Source organism: Macrobrachium rosenbergii, chromosome 51, assembly GCF_040412425.1.
Source record: "Macrobrachium rosenbergii isolate ZJJX-2024 chromosome 51, ASM4041242v1, whole genome shotgun sequence".
Taxonomy (NCBI): Eukaryota; Metazoa; Arthropoda; class Malacostraca; order Decapoda; family Palaemonidae; genus Macrobrachium; species Macrobrachium rosenbergii.
Genome location: NC_089791.1, coordinates 29,505,888 through 29,533,387, shown reverse-complemented (window position 1 = coordinate 29,533,387; position 27,500 = coordinate 29,505,888). Strand labels below are relative to the sequence as shown.

The following is a 27,500-nucleotide window of genomic DNA, read 5'->3' as shown; positions in this document are numbered from 1 at the left end:
TCTACAGTCTACCTTTCTGCCAAGGTAGAGGAGGCGAAGAAATCAATTGACAGATAAAACGAATTAGCAAATAAAGCGAATAGTAAGACAAAAGACATGGCTCAGGGTTCTAGCAGTTTAACCCACATTTCCTTACGGGCTGGAACGCATCTCTCTCTCCCCAATCCCACAAAAAAAAAACCCACTCCACAAACTCCCTACTGAATTTTCTTGTTTTCCACCCCACAGCCTTCCTAATTTTTCTCCCCTTCGAGCGTTGGCTCTCAAGGGAATCTGAGAAAACAATGAATGAAGGGCGCAAGAATCACCCCTAACATACGCCATGACGGTACCAAGCACTCCCAGCAAAGGAGACCTTTAGTATATACACAATAGCAAAAATACAAGATGGCCGCCGGGGGCTTATCAATTCGGCATTGATCTTTTTTTTCTTTTTTTTTTTTTTTCTTTTTACGTCTCTACACAAAGTCGATCAACCACAAGGGCAGGAGGGTCACCTTAAGATGTCCTGTCATCTTGGGTACGAATAATGTCATAAGAGATAGTACCCTCGGATTGACGAAAGAAAAAAAAATGAAAGGCAAATAACAATTCATAGCCTTGGATGAGCACGTCACACACACACACATACACACACACACACACACACAGAGAGAGAGAGAGAGAGAGAGAGAGAGAGAGAGAGAGGGGGGGGGGGGTGTTTGGAGCGACGGATACTAGACAATAACATTGAACAAATATCATAATAATTATAGAATTAAATTATGAAATCCTAGAGAGAGAGAGAGAGAGAGAGAGAGAGAGAGAGAGAGAGAGAGAGAGAGAGAGAGAGAGAGAGAGAGGATTTTGTAGCGAGACGGATACTAGACAATGACATTCAACGAGTATTATATTATGATATATTATGATTTGAATTATGAAAACCCGAAAGAAAATAATCACGACAGAGAGAGAGAGAGAGAGAGAGAGAGAGAGAGAGAGAGAGAGAGAGAGAGAGAGAGAGAGAGAGAGGGGGGGAATTGTAGCAACGGATACTAGACAATAACATTCAACAAATTACCATCATAAGAATTAAATGATGAAAACCTGGAAGGAAATAAACACGAGAGAGAGAGAGAGAGAGAGAGAGAGAGAGAGAGAGAGAGAGAGAGAGAGAGAGAATAGCAACAGACACTAGGCAACAACTATAAATGGAACGAGGTACATGCGTATTTAAACGTACGCATAGACGTGAGCATTGTGAAGCCTCCTTCTTCAAGGAGAGAGAGATTACGCTAGTGCTCAGAGAGAGAGAGAGAGAGAGAGAGAGAGAGAGAGAGATTGTGCAACAATGTCCAGAAGATAGGGCCACCACAGCTAGAGAGAGAGAGAGAGAGAGAGAGAGAGAGAGAGAGAGAGAGAGAGAGAGAGGTTGTTGTGCAACAATGTCCAGCAGCTACGGCCACCATAGCAAGAGAGAGAGAGAGAGAGAGAGAGAGAGAGAGAGAGAGAGAGAGAGAGAGAGAGAGAGAGAGAGAGAGTTGTTGCAACAATGTCCAACCATAGCAAGAGAGAGAGAGAGAGAGTGTCTAGAAGCTAGGGACACCATAACTCAAGAGAGAGAGAGAGAGAGAGAGAGAAGCTAGGGCCACCATAGCTCACCATATCCTCAGGGAATGGTGTAGTACTGGTATAATTTTGGCAAAGCAATAATACAATATTACGTCAGCTTCAAAAATGTTCTTGTAGATCACTGTCGCTTCCTTGTTTCCTTAATGAAAACGACTATAAATTTTGATGTACACACTTAATTTTCCCATTTTCATTCAAAAATTTACAAAATGTCCGGTATCCATAGAAATTTGTCGAGGTTTGAAATCTTTCTTTATCTCATGTTACTGAGTTGGTTTCGTTTTAAACTACTTATATAGGAACGGAAAAACTAGTCTTTAAAGTTATTATTATTATTATTATTCTTCAGAAGATGAACCCTATTCGTATGGATCAAGCCTCCGAAGAATATGGTGTTCATTTGGAAGAAGTAACAGAAAATAATAGGAAATACAGAAAGAAATGATCAATTATTCGACAAGAAAAAGATAAATTAATGAATAAATAAATACAAGTGTCAGCAAATAGCGACCATCATAGAAAGGCTTTAGTGATACTGTCTCTCTCTCTAAAATACACTTGCTGAAACTACCTCAATTCAGCATGGCAAGTTACTACACATTATGTTTATTGCCATGATAAGCAGAGAGAGAGAGAGAGAGAGAGAGAGAGAGAGAGAGAGAGAGAGAGAGAGAGAGAGAGAGAGAGAGAGAGATGGTAAAAATCACATGGCTTCTACAGGAAACAGATAAAATCGTTGCAAGAGAAACATAATGATGAAGTTGGGAAGTAGACGATGTGGGTAACGCTACAGAAATCATCCTGCTAATCAATTCACAAGACATACGATAAGGTTATGAGCAGCAACTGTGATAATTTTCGAGGTAAATGGGGTATGAAAGAAAATGCCGAAGAACATAAGAACGAGAAAGACAAATTTTCTTTAATTGAAAACAATAACAACAATAAAATATTTGATCGAGATTGAGGAAGAAAAGTCCTTGGGTTCTCTTCCTCCACTTTGTCTGCAATGGTGGAATCTCTCTCTCTCTCTCTCTCTCTCTCTCTCTCTCTCTCTCTCTCTCTCTCTCTCCATTCTAGTCTGCTCGTTCAACAGCCCCTTTTTTCCTTTCGTTCTTTACCCTCTCTCTCTCTTCCTTCCATTTTCCATTCCCGTCTGCTCGTTTAACCAACTTCTATTTTCCTCTCTCTCTCTCTCTCTCTCTCTCTCTCTCTCTCTCTCTCTCTCTCCATTTCCGTCTGCTTATTTAACCAGCTTCTATTTCTATCTCTCTCTCTCTCTCGAACTGGGGACGAGAGAGAGAGAGAGAGAGAGAGAGAGAGAGAGAGAGAGAGGGAGAGAGAGAGGGCTGCATCTAAGAAAAAGGTTTCCCATGAAATTCTCGTGGAAATTCCGCTTCCCTTCCTATTTCCTCTCGACCGCTCTCGGGTCTGGGTCAAAAATAAAAGCCATGGTGGCACGCGACAGGGAGACTGATGAGTTCTAGAAGAATTCGGTTCCCGGCGTTTAAAAGCTCTCTCTCTCTCTCTCTCTCTCTCTCTCTCTCTCTCTCTCTCGTCACTCGTCTGCTGAAAAGCGTCTGTCTGTTATCGTGGGAGATTTGTCCTTGAACTTTCTTCGCTTATTATTCTGACCTTTGTTCAAAGTCCCGGTTTTGTCGCTCGGGTTTCGTCTCCTTCCCCCTCCCCCTCCCCCCCTCCCCACTTCAACTCCTTCCCCAAACCCAACAGAACCCCATTCCTCAGCTCCTGTAGACGCCTTTTTGCTCCTGCTGCTGTTGTTAAGTTTTCTTTCTATTTGTAGTTCTCAGATGTTTCAGTTTGCAAAATCATTGCAAGGTTTTTTGGAGGTGACCATAAAAGCGACTCCACGTGTCTGCCATAAATACAAAACTGACGGTCACTTACAGTAACGTAAAAATAGTAATTAAAAAGAGAGAGAGAGAGAGAGAGAGAGAGAGAGAGAGAGAGAGAGAGAGAGAGAGAGAGAGAGAGAGAGAGAGAGATTGTAAACTGGAGATGGACCTAGAGAGGATATAGTAGGTAAAATTGACATTAAGAGGAGGGAATCTTGAGCGGATGACCCAATACGATGCTGGGATATACCAAGGTCCAAAATGGGATAACGCAAAGGTCTAAATTGGGAGATAGCAAAGGTCTAAATTGGGAGGCAGCAAAGGTCCAAATTGGGATATAGCAAAGGTCTAACTTGGGATATATCAAGGTCCAACATGGGATAACGCAAAGGTCTGAATTAGGATAAAGCGAAGGTCTGAATTAGGATAAAGCAAAGGTCTGAATTAGGATTAAGTAAAGGTCCAAAATGGGATAAAGCAAAGGTCTGAATTAGGATAAAGCAAATGTCCAAATTTGGGTATAGCAAGGTCAAAATTTGGGGTATAGCAAGGATCAAATTAGGATATGTCAATGTCCAACATGAGATAACGCAAAGGTCTAAATTGGGATAAAGCAAATTTCTAAATTGGGACTAAGTAAAGGTCCAAATTGGGATATATAAAAAAAGGTCCAACTTGGGATAAAACAAAGGTCGAAGTTGGGATAAAGCGAAGGTCTAAATTGGAATGAAGAAAATGTCTGAATTAGGATAAAGCAAAGGTCTGAATTGGGATATAGCAAAGGTCTAAGTTGGGATAAAGCAAAGGTCTGAACTGCGATATAGCAAGGTCTGAATTGGGATAAAGCGAAGGTCTGAATTGGGATATAGCAAAGGTCTAAGTTGGGATAAAGCAAAGGTCTGAATTGGGATAAAGCAAAGGTCTGAACTGCGATATAGCAAGGTCCGAATCAGGATAAAGCAAAGGTCCAAACTGGGATACAGCAAGGTCCCAGTTGGGATAAAGCAAGGTCTCCCAGCTGGGATAAAACAAGGTCCACATTGGCACATAACAAGGCCCAAATTGGAATAAAGCTTGAAGCAATTCCAAACTGGAATAAAGCTTGAAGCAATTCCAAATTGGAATAAAGTCTGAAGCAATTCCAAATTGGAATAAAGCTTGAAGCAAGATCCAAACTGGAATAAAGTTTGAAGCAATTCCAAATTGGGATGAAGTCTGAAGCAATTCCAAATTGGGATGAAGAAAGGTCCGAAGACAAAGCTGATGAATAAAATCAGTACATATAAAAATAAAAATGTAGTTCATAAGTTAATTAGATCAAAACGCAAATAAACTTACAGTTTGAATACCGAAAACCGCAACGCTGGACCGGATTTCTTGAAAAAAAAAAAAAAAAAAAAAAAAAAAAAAAAAAAAAAAAGAACACAGGATGTGGTACCATAACCAGCTCCGACATTAAAACAGTCAAATGATAAGGTTAAGGTCACAGTAGGGATGGGAAGAAAAGGGGATGGGAAGATAAAAAAAAAAAAAAAAAAAACAGCTACGAAAATAATCTATCTCACAAAATGTCGGGATTAATCTCTGTCTCTCTCTAAAAAAAAAACACGGTCTCTTCTTATGAATCAGTCCTGAAGTTACAGACACCCATCTGTACCTCTTTGTCTTGGACCTCGAAGCGTGTCTGTGTCTGTCTGCCTATTTCTGTCTCCCTTTCGAAGTTAGATCTCTCTCTCTCTCTCTCTCTCTCTCTCTCTCTCTCTCTCTCTCTCTCTCTCTCTCTCTCGTCTTTACTGAGACAGCTGAAGGTGACCTAGGGACTACAGGACTTGGGAATGTTAAGAGGGGTGGAGACACATACACTTACACATACACATACATACACACATACACACACACATACACACTACACATACACACACATACACAGAAGTTCACAATCAGAGACCAAAGACGGTATGAACAAAAGTCTCCAATGTCGGCAAGGACAACTAAAAATGACACATACACACACACAAACACATACACACACATACACGCACATGTACACACGCCCGCAAAGTGATTGACGAATACTAGTTAATTCTTATTCATATGACTACCAAACTTTCTATTAACTAATCAATTATTTTTAATGGGTTGAAAACTGAGGTCACGCATTTTCGTGAAGATGATGTGATGTCACGAATGGCCGAATCTGATAAACGCGGCCTCAACTTTCGTTGCAACGCCAAGAATGTGGAACTGATCAGTCAACAGGACCAACCCTTATCTGATTTTTACCTACATTTATTATTTATATAAAATTATATATATATATATATACTCGTATATATATATATATATATATATATATATATACATTATATAAATATATATATAAACAAATATATATATATATATATATATATATATATATATATATATATATATATATATATATATATATATATATATATATTCATATATATATATATATATATATATATATAATATATATATATATATATATATATATATATATATATATATATATATATATATATATATATATATATATATATATGCATGCACGTATTCGCGACCTAAACTTTGTCACCAAATTTGGTCACTGGACAAAAACGTTTTGCATGAGGATGCTAAAGGACCCCTCCCGTAACACACACACACACACACACACACACACACACACACACACACACACACACACACACAGGATACAGCTACTCCTCTTCAAAAGGACGTCAAAAACAACGGCATCTGGAACAAATTTTCAACAGGACGTGTTGACCGGAGGAAGACGTCACCGGATGTAAACGCTTTTGACGACGCAAAGAGATTCGTCTTTTTTTTTTTTTTTTTATTATTTTTGTTCTTATAAAGGTTAGTGTTGTCAGCCATGAACCACATCCTTCATCTGTTTGTTTATCTAAGCTGAGAGAGAGAGAGAGAGAGAGAGAGAGAGAGAGAGAGAGAGAGAGAGAGAGAGAGAGAGAGAGAGTGTGTATAAAGCAAGAAAACAAAGATAGGTCATGCATAGAGATTTATAGATTGTCATCCTTATTGCAAGTGAAATGAAGGCATTTACTAATAATATTTGCATGTTCCTGCAAAGCCGAGCAACAAGAGTATTAGTTCTCAATGTCACACACAACCACACAGGTTTGTATATATCAGACAGACAGACATGATAGACAGACATTCTAGACGGTCATTCTCCGTTCTCTTCTAGACAGCACCGTCGGCGGCCGTTGCTGGGAGACCGCCTTTGCCCGATGAGGTCATCTCAATGAGTCACATGACGAAAGGAAAACGTATCAGCCACTAAAGAATGCCCCCGAGTGACTGTGTGGGTATGTGGGTATGTGTGTTTTTATATCTTTCGCCATACGCCCTTTTTCCCCTTCGGAGCGCGTTGTATCCAGCGGCCACTACTCAGGCCCTTCCGGTTCTGAGCAAGCCTTTGGGATGAGGTCACCAGCACCGTGACCTTGATTTGACCCAAGATGACTGAGGCTGGTACACACCTATTCACAGCTGAGTCAAGTTATGGCCATTATACCTACACATTCACAGCTGGGTCAAGTAATGGGCATCATACCCATACTGGGTATTATATCCGCACATTCACAGCTAAGTCAAGTAATGGGTACCATACCCACCCATTCATAGCTGGGTCAAGTACTGGGCATCATATCCACACATTCACAACTGGGTCAAATACTAGGCACCATACCCACCTAATCACAACTGGGTCAAGTACTGGGCACCATACTCACACATTCACAGCTGGGTCAAGGGCACCACCACACTAGGCTGGGTCAACATTGGGCCATACCTGGGTCACCCATTCACAGCTGGGTCAAGTATGGCACCATACTCACACATTCATGGGTCACCCACCCATTCACAGCTGGGTCACTATACCCACCCATTCACAGCAACCAGACAGAGACTGAATCCCAGCATTGTAAATATATATATATATATATATATATATATATATATATATATATATATATATATATATATATATATATATATATGAAAGTAGTTTTGCCTGTCAACGTGTACTGTACGCGTACAGTACAGTGCCAAAACATGACCAGAGAGAGAAAGGAAGGAAGGAGGGGATAGAGGAAGAGGTAACAACGGGGGAGGGGTGAAGGGGGGAGGAAGCCAAGAAAAGGCTTCATAAAGATAAAAAAAGAAAAAAGACAATTTTTTGTTATTGATAATCTCGAAACATTTAAAAACCACTGCCTGGTATACGACATTATGATGGCCTTGATAATAATAATAATAATAATAATAATAATAATAATAATAAAAGTGAATTTCAATTTCAATACAGACTTAAATATCCTGTTTGTGCAAACGTTTGCATGCGTTTATGACTATGAAAAATGTTTGTGCATAAACGTCATAATCCTGTACTGACACTCAATAGTAATTATTCCTAAAATTATTACATGCTAGACGGCCACAATTATATTCACATTCTGAAACCATGATAATTTATAATCTAACCTAATTATAGAAAGAAAGAAGTGATGAAAAATAAAAATAAAATTATTACTACATAAAATTTCAGAAGGACTCGTAATTAAACAAAATAAAAAATTTACAGAGAAGAGAGAGAGAGAGAGAGAGAGAGAGAGAGAGAGAGAGAGAGAGAGAGAGAGAGAGAGAGAGAGAGGTTTCTCCGGTCCCACTAACCTCATCCATCCTAAAAGAAAAAAAAATTGCTCATAAAACGGACAGAAGTCATTTGGTTAAAATACACAAGAAAGAGAGAGAGAGAGAGAGAGAGAGAGAGAGAGAGAGAGAGAGAGAGAGAGAGAGAGAGAGAGAGAGAGAGAGAGAGAGATTTCTTCGGTCCCACTATCCTTATCAATCCCCCAATTTTTTTTGTATACAACTGACAGAACAAGACATATAGTCAAAATGCATAAGAAAAACGAGAGAGAGAGAGAGAGAGAGAGAGAGAGAGAGAGAGAGAGAGAGAGTCGCGTTTATGGGTGAATGCTCGCATTACAAAGGATAACAATGAAATACGTGAAGAATAACAGACACGACAGTCGAATCTACGTTATTACACTGGTATTGGACCGTTAACAACTGAAGGGAAATGCAGAGAGAGAGAGAGAGAGAGAGAGAGAGAGAGAGAGAGAGAGAGAGAGAACACGGCATTTTTGGGACACATAGGAGAGGGCGTAGGGTTAAAAATAGAACCCACAACGGGGAGAGAGAGAGAGAGAGAGAGAGAGAGAGAGAGAGAGAGAGAGAGAGAGAGAGAGAAACAGAACGTGGAACTAAGAGAGAGAGAGAGAGAGAGAGAAAAAAGAACGTAGAAATAAAGAGAGAGAGAGAGAGAGAGAGAGAGAGAGAGAGAGGTGGAAATAAAATAGGACAGGAGAGAGAGAGAGAGAGAGAGAGAGGGTTAGTCGCGTGGGGAAGGACAGGGGAGATATGGAGGGGGGGAGGAGCGACAGAACAGCTGCACTAGCGACCAATGTCATGTCACTTCCGTTGGGTGTGTACGGGTGGGGGCGGGGTGCGGAGATGGGATGGGTGACTGGGAGGAAACTGTGTGATGGGGAGGAGGAGGGAGGAAGTGGATGTTGATTCTCGCAGCTGTCGGGGATTAGAGAGGGGAAAAAATGTTATATAAATAATCCATTTCAATCCTATTCCATCTGGGTGAGTTTCTGTATCCAAAACAAATACACATACACACACAAACACATACACACGCACAAACAACACACACACACACACACACACACACATATATATATATATATATATATATATATATATATATATATATACATATATATAGACCCTCCGTGGCTCTGTGATCTCAACCTCGTCTGACACAACAAGACACTAGAGTTCGATCCCACGGGTGAGGAAGCGACCTGGGACCGCCTCCTGAAAAATCCGTTGTAAATGTTATCTATACCGGCGAATGTTTAAAATGATAAGTCGACTGCTGTAGGTAGAGCGCAGGATGTAAAAAAAAAAAAAAAAAGAAAAGCGTTGGGTTGGAAAAATCATACCAAAGATTGCTATGAGAATATATATATATATATATATATATATATATATATATATATATATATATATATATATATATATATATATATATATATATATATATATATATTCTATTATGACAAATGCCATAAATACTGAATACCAAATCTCATCGACCCACAGCACACAATGCAACACGTGTTTACATATGGGAGTCTCCGTTCTAAGTGCTTTTGTCGGAGGGGGTGAGAGGGGGAGAAGGGGGCGCATTTTTCTTTGTTTCGGGAACAACGCCCGTTCCGGCGCGGTCCCCCTTTTAGCACGGAATTCGGCCGACAAGCATTTCTATACCGCTGTTGAAAGGAAGACCCGATTTTTTATTTTTTAGAGTGAAAGCGCGTGACAGTCATTTGGTCGTAGCGTACAGTCGTAACTTTGAAATATTAGAATTACAATGATTTTTTTGCAGTGCTGTTGAGTACGTGTGTATGTGTAAATGTATATAATTTATATATGGATATATATGTACTGTATATATAAACATTATATATATGTATATATATACATATATATGTATATATGTATATATATATTATATACATGTGTGTGTGTATCTCTTAAAACGCTTTCATTAATCAAATGAACGCTTAACAAACTGGTAATGTTATCACTAACAACTTTCGTAAAATCCTTTTTTAGCACTAGTGACAAAACTGCTGATTTTTCGTGTTAGCAACTACCATAATCCATGAAATGATTTTAAATAAAATCTAGCACTCATCAACGCTTAACAACAGATTACGTATTTTTTTCAAACGGGGATACATACATATCTTTATTTACATATGTATAGCATATTCGCAAACTGTACTATTTTTTTGACTATTCAGGAAGTATATCTAACGCAATTATGAAGCAAATAACAATAACCTAACGCAATATACGCATAAACATACATACAAGAGGAACATATGTACCCTAACGCAATGATGTATCAAGTAATAACGCATGCGTATTTCATACATACGCATACGAATGAACATGCATACATGAGAGACATATGTCAACCTATCGCAATGATAAATCAGATAATAATACATGTCTATATCATACATACGCATAAACATACATACAAGAGAGACGTATGTCAACCTATCGCAATGATGTATTAAGTAATAACGCATGTGTATTTCATACATACGCATATACATACATACAAGAGGGACATACGTCAACATAACGCAATGATGTATCAGGTTTTAATGTATGTGTATTTCACACATACGCATGAACGCAAACATGAAAAGGCGTACGTCAAGTACTGTCAACCTAACGCAATGATGTATCAGGTAATAATACATATGTATCTCACACATACGCATAAACATATACATAGAAGAGAGACATATTTCAACCTACAGAGGAACATGAAAATTGCAAAGCGTATTGATACAGGGTTACGCAAAACCATTTGCGTTTTTGCACGTGGGCAAAAAAAAAAAAAAAAAAAAAAAAAACCATTTCCCCCTCCCTTGCGATTACCACTCCCGTTGATTGACCGGATGGGTAGGTGTGGTTGCTAACAGCATGGGACCCCTACATCATTTGTGCGTATATATATATATATATATATATATATATATATATATATATATATATATATATATATATATATATATATATATATATATATATATATATATACATATGATCTTTGAAACCGCACTCCTTTATGTGGATACAGACATGATTTGTAATAATTATGAAAGCAATAATACCAGAGAGAGAGAGAGAGAGAGAGAGAGAGAGAGAGAGAGAGAGAGAGAGAGAGAGAGAGAAAGGATCTCTTTCTGACCCAATGATCCCCCCCTCGATTCCCAGCTTGCTGGATAATGGATCACTGAAACCTTCATCTGTGCCCCTTATTCATCGACGACCTTCAGGAGAGAGAGAGAGAGAGAGAGAGAGAGAGAGAGAGAGAGCACGTGGCCCATATGGAACGGGGCAAAAAGGGAAAGAAGAAGGCATTAAGGAAACGTTCAAGGACAATCGGAGAGAAAGGAAGGGGAGAGAGAGAGAGAGAGAGAGAGAGAGAGAGAGAGAGAGAGAGAGAGAGAGAGAGAGAGAGAGAGAGAGAGGAAATAAAAGTTCTGTGGGGTATCCAGTGTCTTCTAAACCCCCCACAACCATTACTGCTTTCCTTACTCCTCCTTCTTCTTTTTCTTCTTCTCTTTCTCCCTTCTCCTCCTACTTCATCCATCCTCATACTTCTCTTCTTTCCTCCTCCTCCTCCTCCTCCTCCTCCTCCTCCTCCTCCTCCTCCTCCTCCTCCTCCTCCTCCTCCTCCTCCTCCTCACCCTTCTACCGTTACAGATTCTTAGCTCATTTTGCAACGACTTCCTAACAGCACAAGTTCCGAGAATGGGGGGGGGGTAGGGGGAGGGAGCCACTCTACCATCCCCCCTTCCCCATCCCCCTCCTCCTCTAACCCCCAACCCCGAAGGACTTGTTTTAAATGCATCTTGGTCGTATAGCATACTACTCTTTTCGTATCATATATATGATACTTCCGTTCGTCTTCTGTGTCCAAGTTTGGGCGAGTCTTTTTTTTTTTTTTTTTTTTTTTTTTGAGCGCGGTGAGAGTGGCGTTAGATGTCCTGTTATGTAATAATGATTTAATAAAGGTATTATTATTATTATTATTATTATTATTATTATTATTATAATAATAATAATAATAATAATAATAATAATAATAATAATAATTATTATTATTATTATTATTATTATTACTGTTGTTGTTGTTTTCTGGTGGTCACCTTGCACCTAACTCCTAAGATTTGTTGACTACATTACTTAGAAGAAAGACGCACACGCCCACACACACACACACACACACACACACATATATATATATATATATATATATATATATATATATATATATATATATATATATATATATATATATATATATATATATATGTATGTATAACCTTTTTCAAAGCAAGTCAGCATATACATACACTTATATACATATACTAATATATAATATATATACAATATATATATATACAAACATGTATTTATATATAATACATATATTACTATATATACATAATATAAATATATATATATATATATATATATATATATATATATATATATATATATATATATATATATATATATATATATATATTTAGATGACCAATTTTATTGTGTCAAATATACCTTGAAATTAAAGAAGCAATATACCTCCTTGACTTTTTCTTCTGCTTTTATAAAAAGGAATTATAATTACTTCCTCTCTATGAAAACTAACAAGGAAATGGCATTTAATCTATGAAACCTATTAAACGAAGTCCGACCTCTTCATCAAATGAGAAAAAACTATACAAAATAAAAAAGAAATAATTAAAAATCTTAAGTCTCATTATTCTTCTGAGCAAAATATAATTAACCTAATCTCCTTCTCCTTTTGCGTTCACAACACGAAATTATAAAATCATTTAAATAAAAGTAATGCCTTTCCAAGCAAAAAAAAAAAAATAAATAAAAAAAGAGGACAAACCAGCACCGAATGCATAAGACCCTGACAAACGAGTTTACAAACATTTTTTTTTTCATTTTTATTATTATTTTTTTTTTTTACCTTCTACTTCCCTACTTCCCGTGACATGAGACGCAGGCAGGTGTGTGTCTTCGTGTGAATCACATAATGTCGTCTGTCGCTCAGACGTCTCGCAGACAAGAATAGGAAGTTGTTGATGACATTCCGGTTGTAAAAACAGAGTTGATGTTATCAGAGCAACTGGTACAACAAATTGTGGTTATAAAAAGGCAATATACGTACATACACACAAATACACAAACACACACACACGCAATTATATATAAATTGAGAGAGAGAGAGAGAGAGAGAGTTTTTATAAGAGAGAGAGTATAACTGACAGTAAAAGCCTGTCCTACCGGAGATATGCAGTTATCTAGAAAAAATATAGATACAGATACACACATCCATATATATATATATATATATATATATATATATATATATATATATATATATATATATATATATATACATAGACAAGAATAGCAGAGAATGCTCATGCAATAACAACTTTAAAGGTTTTAAAGGTTATTAGGATAACCAGTTATTATAGATGGCGTTGACATAAAAATGTGGTTTACATAAAATATGCAGTACGCAACAAGAATCTCGTCATAAAAATAAAAAAAAATACAAAAACCATTATATGTATATACATATAGATCTAGCAAAAGGAGAAAACATCTTAATTATGTCGGAAAGATCTGAGGTGTTTTATATATATATATATATATATATATATATATATATATATATAAATTTTATTCATATATATAAAGCCTATATGATATATATATATATATATATATATATATATATATATATATATATATATATATATATATATATAGAGAGAGAGAGAGAGAGAGAGAGAGAGAGAGAGAGAGAGAGAGAGAGAGAGAGAGAGCACAAATGTCGCCATACAGTTTGCTAGGGTATGAGCAATTGCAGAATTGCTCGGTAATAAGTGAAACGGTCAAAGATGAGTTGTGTCGGGGGGACGGGTAGGGGAAGGGGGGGAGGGAGGAGGGGAGGAGGGGGATTGGGTGACAGCGTTGCAACTGGTTTACCAGACATCTTCTCTCTCTCTCTCTCTCTCTCTCTCTCTCTCTCTCTCTGTGCAGAACTTAATCACCACACCGGTGGGCTGAAGGCACCTCCCTAAACCGCCGACAAGCTCTCTCTCTCTCTCTCTCTCTCTCTCTCTCTCTCTCTCTCTCTCTCTCTCTCTCTCTCTCTCCCTGAGGAAGCCACAGTCGTCACGCTACTGAGTAGACCCCAAATAACCTCAAACGCTTTTCAGGATAACATAAATTACCATAAAAATAAGTAAAAGATTTCTTATGGGAACCAACACGTATAAAACCAAAAATTATGACTTCCAATAATAATAATAATAATAATAATAATAATAATAATAATAATAATAATAATAAACCAAAATGAATGACTGCAGACGCGCCATGGGACGTCTGCAATTACGAAATATTTTGTTACCCGTCGAGCGAGAAGGGCAAAGGAGTCCTTTGGTTGGCAGGAGTCCTTTGTAGGAATCCTCGCCACAAAGAAAGTTCGGGGAAAGGGTGTGTGTGTATATACGTAGGATGTGGACAATTACTGTCCTTAGTGATGAATTCCATCGCCAGCGGAGAGAGAGAGAGAGATGAGTCATTGTGCGTACGATGAACAATGAGAGTCCTTCTACCTACAATGAATAACAAATAATGACAATTACTCTCCTTAGTGATGGTCTCCATCGCCAACAGAGAGAGAGAGAGAGAGAGAGAGAGAGAGAGAGAGAATGAGTCATTGTGCGTACGATGAATAATGAGAGTCCTCCTAACTACAATGAATAACAAATAATGACAATTACTGTCCTTAGTGATGAATTCCATCGCCAGCAGAGAGAGAGAGAGAGAGAGAGAGAGAGAGAGAGAGAGGAGTCAGTGTGCGTACGATGAATAATGAGAGTCTTTCTAAGCGCCTACAATGAATGCAATGAATAACAAATAATAAGCAACCGTGATAAGCGTTCCGTTTGGTGTCGCATTTCACTCGTACTGGGGTTGAATTTCAAGGCTTTACGTCACTCGGCAATGTAGCAAAGCTCCTCAGCTCTCTCTCTCTCTCTCTCTCTCTCTTATTCTTACTATACCGGACAGAACAGATAGGTACCGAGGCACAAAAATTTAAAATCTCTCAATCTCTGTCTGTCTGTCTGTCTCTGTCTCTCTCTCTCTCCCTTTCTGTCTCTGTCTCTCTCTCTCTCTCTTTCTCTCTGTCTGTCTGTCTGTCTCTGTCTCTGTCTCTCTCTCTCTCTTTCTCTCTCTGTCTCGTCTAATTATTTATTTATCTATAATTACAGAAAAAAAAATTACATCACCAACAGTAGGTACAAAGATTACCAGATACTGAACCCGTCGAGAGAGAGAGAGAGAGAGAGAGAGAGAGAGAGAGAGAGAGAGAGAGAGAGAGAGAGAGAGAGAATTAGCAACCGCAGGACAGGGAGTGAGTGAGGAGTCTCCAAGGAGAAGGAGAAGAAGGAAGGAAAGTCCACGTCGCCAGGATAAGAGTTAGGAATAGGTGGAAAAGTGAGGAAGGAACTTTTGGGGGTGGGGGTAGGGAGGTAAGGATAGGGAGGCAGGGGAGGGCTGCTGTTGTTAATGCAGGACAAGAGAGTCAAAGGGGGAGGAGGAGGAGGAGGAGAGGGAGGAGGAGAGGAGAGAGGAGAGAGAGAGAGAGAGAGATGATTCATAACTGCGAGTCTTGCCCTCCACAACCGATCATATTACCTTCCCCCACCCCGTGAGGTTACGTCACCGCAAGTTTTGTCTATATTTGGTGCTGGCGGAGAAAAGAAACATTGGTGTGAGAGAGGTGAGACTCCTTTCGTGGCAAGACTCTCCCCCAACCCATCCCCACTTCCTACCCCTCCCCAACCCCGACACCTACCTACCTCGTGGGGGCGAATGGGCGTTATTTTTTCGGGTGGTTGAGAAGTGTCCAGCAACACCACCCACACATGGGAGTAGGAATGTTAAATCCGATTTTGGACTATACTAAGGACATGGGAGTAGGATTGGCTGATCCTATATTGGATAATACTAAGGACATGGGAGCAAGATTGGCCATTCCTATATTTGATAATACTAAGGACATGGGAATATGATTGGCTAATCCTATATTGGATAACACTGGGAGTATGACTGACTAATCATACATTGGATAATAGCAGGGACATGGGAGTAAGATTGGCCAATCCTATATTAATACTAAGGACTTGGGAGTAAGATTGGCAAATCCTATATTGGATAATACTAAGGCATGGGAGTAGGATTGGCTAATCCTATATTGGACAATATTAAGGACATGGGAGTAAGATTGGCTAATCCTAAACTGAATAATATTAAGGACATGGGAGTAGGATTGGCTAATCCTATATTTGGATAATATTAAGGAAATGTGAGTAGGATTTGCTTATCCTATACTGGGCAATACTAAGGACATGGGAGTAGAATTTGCTAATCCTATATTGGGCAAAACTAAGGACATGTGAGCAGGATTTGCTAATCCCACATTGGACAGTACTAAGGACATGGGCGTAGGATTGGCTAATCCTACATTGGACAATACTAAGGACATGGGAGTAGGATTGCCAAATTCCACACTAGACAAACTCAAACTGTCATATAAAACCAGATTGTGTATCACCATCCTAAATTATCTTTTTTCCCTGTGTGTAACCTCTACTGCGGTCCTAAAATCGAGTCGCCCACTCATTTTCTCAAGAAGTAACCTTCCACGGAAATAGTTTTTTCCCCTCCGACTCATCTACTGACTTCTGACATTTCCCAACAGCTTCTGAGTTTCCTCATGGCGACAGATCGGTCTTGCTTCTTTTCAGTGACCCTGGTAGCTGTGACGCCAGGTAAACTGAAGGTCAATAATCTAGGCGACGAATCCATCCACACGATAGTTGATTTTATGATATTCTTCGTCTCCTTGTCTGAAAGGGAAAATGCCATCGCTTGGGAAACGGGAATAACAGATATGATGAACACAGAGGAAAAAAGAGAATTCAGGATGGAGATGCGCAATCTGGTTTTATATGGCAGGTTTAGTATCGTCTAACGTGGAATTAGCCAGTCCTACTTGACCTCCCCGGATTTCGGGCGAAATCTGAGCAGAATCCTGAAAAATCGGGGCAGAATCCAGAAACATCGGATCAGAATCCGGAAAAATCGGATCGGAATCTGGAAAAGTCTTATCAGAATGCGGAAAAATCGGATCAAAATCCAGAAAAGTCGGAGGAGAATTGGGAAAAATCGGATCAGAATCCGGAAATATCAGATCAGGATCTGGAAAAATCAGATCAAAATCCGAAAAAATCGGAGCAGAATTCGGAAAAATCGGATCACAATCCGAAAAAATCGGATCAAAATCCGTGAAAATCGAATCAGAATCCGGAAAATTCGGATCCGATTCCGGAAAAAATCGGATCAGAATCCGGAAAAAACCTGATCAGAATCCGGAAAAAATCGGATCAGAATCCGGAAAAATCTAATGCGAAATTTCATAAAATCTCTTAGGACTGATAACCAGGAACCGCAGTTTAATCCTCAAAAATTTTATCAAGGTTTTATCAGTGGTTTTGATCAGCATCAGGAGCAAAGGAGCAATTTAGAAAAAAACTATTGAAAAATTCGCTATCGAGTTTTCTGTCCAGCGTGTAATCTAGGACGCCGAAAACAGACCTATCTTTCGGTGGTCTCGGTATAATGCTTTATGAGCAGAGACCATCAAACTTTAACCACGGCCCGGTGGTGGCCTTTCCTATATCGGTGCCAGATGCACGATTATGCGGCTAACTTTAACCTTGAATGAAATAAAAACTAATGAAGATAGAGGGCTGCAATTTGGAGTGATTGATGATTGGAGGGTGGATGATCACCATACCAATTTGCAGCCCTCTAGCCTCAGTAGTTTTTAAGACTTGAGGGCGGACAGAAAAAAGTACGGACGGACAGACAAAGCCGGCACAATAGTTTTCTTTTACTCAAAACCTTTTTAAAAACTTTGGTATTTTTCCCTGAAAAATTTTGCCAATCCGGCCGTGTTCCAATAACCGAAGCGAGTAAAACTTCCTTCCTATTTCGTGTTTCTATGAATAATTTCTTGGCGTAATGCACTTGCTGGTTACAAGGGAGTTCTCAGAATGGATCTTCGATTGAGTGCGCGCGCACACACTAATTGTGTGTGTGTGTATGTATGTATGTATGTGTATACATATAGATATATGTATGTATGTATATATATATAATCCACGATGGAAAAGAGAAACAATGGAGTACTGCAAGGCCTTTCGACTTCTTGTCCTTTACTTAGCAGAGTAAAGGACGAGAAGTCGAAAGGCCTTGCAGCACTCCACTATTTCTCTTTCCTTCGTGGATTTTGTCTTTATTTATATATTCATCACGTCCCACATTTTCGTGATTCAGTTATACATATATATATATACATATATATATATATATATATATATATATATATATATATATATATATATATAGAGAAAGAGAAACACATTTTAACCTTCCTGGAATAAAACAGGACGATTCGACTTTTGCAAAAAAAAAAAAAAAAAAAAAAAAAAAAATAAAGCCTCTAGTCTTCAGATCGGACTTCAGATTTTACCGCAATCTGCACATGTGTGGAGATAACCGTGCTTGCTGCACACCCGTTACACGGCTGACAAGGACTTCCGTTTAACAGCAAGAGAAAAAAAAAAAAACAGCAAAAAAAAAAAAACTTAATCCTCAGGTGAGGAGTGTCCTTGAATGAAGCCTTATGCAAGAGGAGTTTTTTTATTATTATTAATATTATATGTGCACAGAAGTACGGCAGGAAGATGGTTCTAACAATCAATGGAAAACCAGTTCGTAGGTTTTTAATTTTTTTTTTGGAAGTGTGACGTAACTTACATTATGGACGTTCGTGTAATCATTGTGATTACGTAACTCACTTTAAGATTAAAAATACTTAACATATGTTAAAGGACCCAAGTGTCTTTATGCCAAATTAACATGCAATTAAATAAACTTATTAGGAAAATAAATAAGAAAATATATTGTATATGTATATATACATACATATGTATATATTTGTATAAGTATATATATATATATATATAAATATATATATAATATATATATATATATATATATATATATATATATATATACTATATATGTATATATATATATAAATATATATATATATATATATATATATATATAAATATATATATATATATATATATAAAATACATCAAAACATATATATTCAAATATCTAAACATAAATTCTAATATAGAAAAAACGAAAAATCATAAAGTATTAAGGTAATACTTGTACAGTAAAAACAGTCACCTTCAGATGTATTTTTTTCGTTTTTTGTTTTTAGTATAAGATAAAAATAAACTTGTGGCGAACAACGGTATTCCATACCTTCCAAACCTGCTGGATTCACGATTGACTGATTGATTTATGGTTACTAAAACTTGGCGTCACAACATCTTGTAGGTGTATTGAAATGATTACCAATAGGAATTTGAATTAGCGTTACCTTATAGGAAACTGTATAATTCCTGTGGGAGTAAATGAATTTGTTACTCAATACTTAAAAAAAAATTACTTACTACTTTGAAAAAAAAAGCAGAAAAAATTACTTATAACTTAAAAAACACAGCCAAAAACTTACTTAATACTTTGAAAAGAGGCAGAAAAAATTACTTATTACTTTGAAACAAAAAGCAGAAAATATAAAACAGAAGAAAAAACTACTTATTACTTTGAAAAAGTAGAAGTTACTTATTACTTTGAAAAAAAACTTCAAAAATTACTTATTACTTTGAAAAAAGCAGAAAAAATTACTTATTACCTAGAAAAAAAACTGAAAAAATTACTTATTACTTTGAAAAAGGAGAAAAAATTACTTATTACCTTGAAAAAAAAAACTGAAAAAATTACTTATTACTTTGAAAAAAGCAGAAAAAATTACTTATTCCTTTGAAAAAAAAAAAAAATTGCTTATTACTTTGAAAAAAATAGAACAAAACATAAAACAGCAGAAAAAACTACTTATTACTTTGAAAAAAAAGAGAAAAAGATATGAACGATCTCATTACAGAAGGAATAAACTTCACTGGAGCGATAAAAGTGAATCCATATTGTCTTTCATGACAATACTTAAAAAAAATATCAGTCTCCATTTGGTTATATCCGTCAGCCCTCATTCCTCACCACCGCCCCCCCCCCACGTCGTATTACCCTTCCGTCCTTGCCATTCCGTTTGCCCTTGTACTTCCCTCCAACATCCCCTTCCCCTCCTAGCTTCCTCCTCCCTCCTACATCCCTCCCTCCTACCAAAAGAGCCGAGAGGTGCACTGTAGGAGAAGGGGGAGTGAAGGACCTTCACTCATCCTTTTGATGTCCTTGTAAGATGGAGCAATCCAACGGGCGTCTCTCTCTCTCTCTCTCTCTCTCTCTCTCTCTCTCTCTCTCCTTTTTTGGCAGGGGAGGGGGGAAGGAGGAGGGGAAGGCAACACCACCAAGCGGAAGAAGAGGGTTGCCATGGCGGTTGGTGCAGACTCGTCCCCCCCAACTCCCAATCCTCTCCCACCCAGCCCACCCCAGATCCCTCTCCATCTCGTTATGCCACTTCTTTCTTCCCCTGCCCCTACGCTCAGTTACTGTATTGGTACTGCACTCCAGTACCCACTGCTACGTTTGGTTACTGTATTGGTAAGGCCAATCCAGCACCCACTGGGTTCATTCTATCCTCGGTTTTTGATTTCGAGGCTGTTTTACCAATATCATTTTCGCTCTTGTCTTTCGTTATTCTTCAAGCTTATCTCTTGCTTCATTTATGTCTTCTGTTCTTATCTATCAGTCAACTGAACTGTCTAGTTTAGATTTAGTTTCCTTCATTTTCCTTCTATTCCCCATCTCCTCTTTTCATTCTAGTCGAGAAATCTCATTCTATTCTCGGTTCTTACCTACATTCTTTAACCGTTCTTAATTTTAATCATCGATTTAAAATCTGTTTCCAGTTCGTCTCTGTCATCTTGATCTAACTTCATCTTTTATCTATATCATACGTGATTTGTTTCTCCCGTAGGAGAAGTAGTGCCGGGCACGTCAGTGCACCTCACACGGTGCACTGTAGGCGTTACTTAAGGTTAGTTGCAGCGTCCCTTCGACCCCCAGCTGCAACCCTTTACATTCATTTTACTGTACCTCCGTTCATACTCTCTTTCTGCTCATTTTCCTCAACCACCTCCTAACAGCTGCTAAGTTTTTTCCTGTTACAACTTTCAATTTTACTTTCAATTTCCTTTTCAGCGCTGACTGACCTCGTAGGTAGGTCCAAGCGCTCGGCCTTTGACCTTTGACCCAAGTTCTAAATTTCAACTCCAGTTCCAGCATGTGGCCTGTTTCATTCTGCCTTCTCTCTTACCCTTTTGTATTTTCTTCCCCTTTCCGACCTTCGTATTTTCCTTCCTCGCTAATCTTACCTGGTTCAACATGACCTTGATCTTTCGGTGAAGTTCCTGATCCACCTGTTTTTAAAATATCCTGAAACAATTTTTTCCATTTTGAGTCTATATTCTATTTTTTTTTTATTCGATTATGTTCTTCTTACACTCTCATCAAGGTTTTACCCATTTCTCGTACCGTTGTTTTGCTGTGCCCATGGTATGGGCTGTCATCCATGCCCAGTTTTTCTTTTCAGGGCAGATTTTCTACCGTCTTTTTCCGACATTGAAATCTCTTACATAGATATTATTCACGGCCATTTTAGTAAACCAAATGTGTATTTTTGGGAATAATAATAATAATAATAATAATAATAATAATAATAATAATAATAATAATAATAATAATAATAATAACACAGGAAAACCACACAGATCCTGGAAGCCTTAATAAATAATAATAATAATAATAATAATAATAATAATAATAATAATAATACTAACACAGGAAAACCACACAGACCCTGGAAGCCTTAATAATAATAATAATAATAATAATAATAATAATAATAATAATAATGAAGCCAGTCAATGCACCTGAACATCTTCCCTTTGACAAATCCTGAAACGCTTCCTGCAGTATCCCAGACTGCAATCATTCAGCCAAGACGGGGGGTTCATCATCCTCTCTGGACAAAGAGGAGGAGAAGAAGAAGAAGAAGAGGAGGAGGAGAAGGAGGAGGAGAAGGAGGAGGAGGAGGAGGAGGGAGGAGGAGGAGGAGGAGGAGGAGGAGGAGGAGAAGAAGAAGAAGAAGAAGAAGAAGAAGAAGAAGAAGGAGAAGAAGAAGAAGAAGAAGAAGAAGAAGAAGAAGAAGAAGAAGAAGAAGTAGGAGAAGAAGTAGGAAAAGAAGAAGAAAAAAAAGAAGAAGAGAAGAAGAAGAAGGAGAAAGAGAAGGAAAAGAAGAACAAGAAGGCGGTGAAGAAAAAGATGAAGAAATAACAGAAAGAAAACAAGAGGCTCGCTTGGAAGTAGGAAAAGAAGAAGAAGAAGAAGAAGGAGAAGAAGAAGAAGGAGAAAGAGAAGAAGGAGAAGAAGAAGAAGAAGAAGAGCAAGAAGGCGGAGAAGAAGAAGATGAAGAAGAAATAACAGAAAGAAAACAAGAGGTTCATTTGTTCCCACAATCTTCTTCGTCTGCGGCGGAATTAATTCTCTCTCTCTCTCTCTCTCTCTCTCTCTCTCTCTCTCTCTCTCTCTCTCTCTCTTATATCAGCACTGAAGTTTATTTATTTATTTCTTTTTTTACGTGACGTTTTGAGGGCGCATTAAGATGTATCCTTCCACATTATTTATTTATCTATTTATTTATTTATTTATATCCGTCCGCTTCTCAAGAAGCCTTTTAAGATGAGGTTGTTAACCCCTTTCCCTTCTCAACCCCACTGACTGCGACCACCACACGCGTGTAACTATCAAGTACGTACCAAAACCCATAAAAAATTTTAGCGTATTTAACCGAATGTGCCCATTCATCCGTGTGCGAGTTTGTGTGTATGTATGTGTCCAGAAATATATCATTATCATTGTGTGCATGTGCATATGTGTGTATGTATCTATGTATGTATGTATGTGTCTGGAAATTAAGAAAAAAATATATAATATTTCAGGTAGCAACAAATTCTGATCAAACACCCACTTACCCACTCGAAGGGTGGCGGGGGGGGGGGCGCCACGGAATCAAATCAACTGGCCTCATTAGCAACGTCATTAGCGGAAAACATAATTAGATTAAATATACGGAACCTAATTATCACCATCATCATTACTGAAGTCAGAGTTGCCAAGCTCATTATACCGTAATTCTACATCATAACAAGTACAATGATCACCATTTCCTCTTTCCCAAACATTATACTCCATATATTTTCCAAAAACTCTAATTCTGACAATAAAGAGAAAGAGAACAGAAGTAATGTGGGGGGTAGGGGTGGGTAGGGGGGTAGGGAAGGAATGGGAATTGATTGATTTAATACTAACGAGTGGCGTCACAGTAACTATGGTCAGAAAGGTAGAGAGAGGTAAGGTGCTTGTTAAAAATCTGCAGGGTGTTCAATACACAACCTTCTTGCGTAAGCTTAAATCACAGCTGTTACACAATTAAAGACATGACCTTGAAAAAAAATGACAAATTTAAGATAAGTCAGAGAATAATAATAATAATAATAATAATAATAAATAATAATAATAATAATAATAATAATAATAATAATAAACAGAGGGTTGGATTAGGGTGGTATACAACTAGAAATACAACCTTGGAAAAAATTCATTTTAAATAAGTCAAAGAATAATCCCCTACGATATAAAGTAATAATAATAATAATAATAATAATAATAATAATAATAATAATAATAATAATAAGAAAATAATAAGGGGCTGTATTAGGGTGGTATACAACTAAATAAACAACCTTGGAAAAAATTTAACTTTAAAAACGTCAAAGAATAATTCCTCTACGACATAATAATAATAATAATAATAATAATAATAATAATAATAATAATAATAATAATAATAATAATAATAATAATAATAATAATAATAATCAGAGGCCTGGATTAGGGTGGTATACTACTAAAGAAAAAACCTTGAAAAAAAATTACAAATTAAAAATAAATCAGAGAATAAGCCCTTACGACACAAAATAATAATAATAATAATAATAATAATAATAATAATAATAATAATAACAAACAAAGAGCTGGATTAGGGTGGCATACTACCCGCTAAAGAAAACCAGTTCGAACCCGAAAAAAGGTTTGTTGACAAATTAAAAACTAAATCAGATTATAAGCCTTTACGAACACAAAAATAATAATAACCCATCTATCAAAATAATAATAGGGTAATGATGAAATGACATTTGGAGGTAATGGTGTCCCGGATGGAGGAGGAGGAGGAGGAGGACGAGGAGGAGGAGGAGGAGGAGAGAGGGAAGGAAGGGTTTTCGAGGTTTGAAATACAACTATCCCAAAACACTGATGACAAGGATATGAGGAGGGGAGGGGGAGAAGAGGGAGAGAGGGGAAGGGGACCCATCTAGGGAAGAGGTAGGGAGAGGGGAGTTGGAAATGACATTTGCCCAAAACACTGGTGGACCGGATGGAGGAGGAGGAGGAGGAGGAGGAGGAGGAGGAGGAGGAGGAGGAGGAGGGGAGGGGAGGATGGTTGAAGGGGGGAAGGGGAAGAGGTAGGGGAGGGTTGGAAATATCACCATGCCCAAAACACTGACAAGGACAGGAGGAGGATAGGGGGAGAAGAAGAAGAAGAAGAAGAAGAAGAAGAAGAAGAAGAAGAAGAAGATGGAGGAGGAGGAGGAGGGAGAGGGGTGAAGAAGAAGGAGAGAGGGAAGGGGAAGAGGTAGGGGGAGGGGGTGGAAATATCACCATGCCCAAAACACTGACAAGGACAGGAGGGGGAAGGGGAGGGAGAGGGGAGAGGAAGAAGGAGAGAGAGAGAGAAGGGGAGGGGGTAGGCGGTGGAAATATCACCATGCCCAAAACATTTACAAGGACAGGAAGAGGAGGAAGAGGAGGAGGAGGGAGAGGGAAGGACAAGAAGGAGAGAGGGAAGGGGAAGAGGTAAAGGGGGGGGGTGGAAATATCACCATGCCCAACACACTGACGACAAGAACATGTGACGGAGCGGATATGATGAGACACATCAACACAAACCGGATTGCTAATTCATTGCTAATCAGTTTATAGCAGATCTTGTTCACGCCCCACTGGGCTATATGTATGCATGTCCTTGAGCATACAGCAAAACGGAAGACTCTATAACACTTCGCTATAATAGGTTTGGTCTGGATGAATCGATGCCACTTCACATACACCTAAAAAAAACCTGAGGCTATAGGGACCACATATAAGAAAAATAATTACATTAATAAAAAAAATAATTTACAAATTAATATTCAAATGATCATTAATACACAGCTAAAAACGCTACCAGACGGGAATAGCATCAAACACATAGATGAGACAGGATACAAATACCTGGGAATAATGGAAGGAGAGGATATAAAACACCAAGAGATGAAGAACACAATCAGGAAAGAATATACGCAGAGACTTGAGGCGACACTCAAGTCAAAACTCATCGCCGGAAACATGACGAAAGCCGTAAACACATGGGCAGTCCAGTAATCAGATACAGCGCAGGAGTAGTGGAGTGGACGAAGGCTGAACTCCGCAGCATAGACCAGAAAACCAGAAAACGTACGACAATACACAAAGCACTACGCCCAAGAGCAAATACAGACAGACTATACATAACACGAAAGGAAGTGGGGAGAGGGCTACTAAGCATAGAGGACTGCGTCAACATCGAGACCAGAGCACAGGGGCAATATCTGAAAACCAGTGAAGACGAGTGACTAAGGAGTGCATGGGAAGAAGGACTGATAAAAGTAGACGAAGACCCAGAAATATACAGAGACAGAAGAATGAAAAACAGAACAGAGGAATGGCACAACAAACCAATGCACGGACAGTACAGGAGACAGACAAAAGAACTGGCCAGCGATGAAACATGGCAATAGCTACAGAGGGGAGAGCTCAAGAAGAAAATGCTAACAGCGGCACAAGATCAGGCCCTAAGAACCAGATATGTCCAATGAACAATAGATGGAAATACCATCTCACCCACATGCAGGAAGAGCAATATAAAAGGCGAGACCATAAACCACATAGCAAGCGAATGTCCGGCGCTTGCACAGACCCAGTACAAAAAGAGGCATGATTCAGTAGCAAAAGCCCTCCACTGGAGCCTGCGCAAGAAACACCAGCTAGCTTGCAGTAATAAGTGGTACGAACACCAACCTGAGCGAGTGAGAGAAAACGATCAGTCAAAGATCCTCTGGGACTATGGCATCAAAACAGATAGGGTGATACGTGCCAATAGACCAGACGTAACGTTGACTGACAAAATCAAGAAGAAAGTATCACTCATTGATGTCCCAATACCATGGGACACCAGAGTAGATGAGAAAGAGACAAAATTGATAAGTATCAAGACCTGATAATCGAAATAAGAAGGATATGGAATATGCCAGTGGAAATTGTACCCATAATCATAGGAACAGTAGGCACGGTCCCAAGATCCCTGAAAAGGAGTCTGGAAAAATTAGATGCCGAAGTAGCCCAAGGACTCACGCAGACAAGTGTGCTGCTAGAAACAGCGCACATAGTGAGAAATGTGATGGACTCCTTAGGAGGCAGGATGCAACCCGGAACCCCACACTAGAAAAACCACCCAGTCGAATAGGATGACTGCGATAGGAAAAAAATAATAATAATAATCTTTGGAAGCTTGAATTTAAAGTCAATGGCCCCTTTGGTAGGCTTGTTCCATATGAATAGGGTTCACCTCCTGAATATAATAATAATAAAAAAATTATTGAAATAATACAAAAAAAAATAATCATTTGCAAAATGAATTCAAATAATCATTAAGTCGACATAAAACACTTAAAAAGAAATTACAGTTTACTTAACATTCCTCTCACATGAAAGATTTGTATACCACATAGTTTAAACATATCACATCATTATTGCATTCGTTTCTATAGCTACGAAAATCAATGCTTTTAAACATTCACGAAATATCAGAATCGTGAGGAAGTAATGCTTGGCTGGAATCAGGAGGCAGAATCACTCAGGAGTACAGACATGGATTCCAGTATGTATGCATGTATACATACATACATATATAATGTATATATTTATATGTATTTACATGTATATATATGTGTGTGTATTTATATATATATAAATAAT

At 38.2% G+C, this 27,500-nt stretch overlaps 1 protein-coding gene across 1 annotated transcript in view; it reads right to left on the bottom strand.

Annotated features, from left to right (window-relative positions):
- LOC136833241 (uncharacterized) overlaps window positions 1-27,500 on the bottom strand; it is a 474,008-nt gene that overhangs the window by 57,814 nt on the left and 388,694 nt on the right. The window lies entirely within an intron of this gene.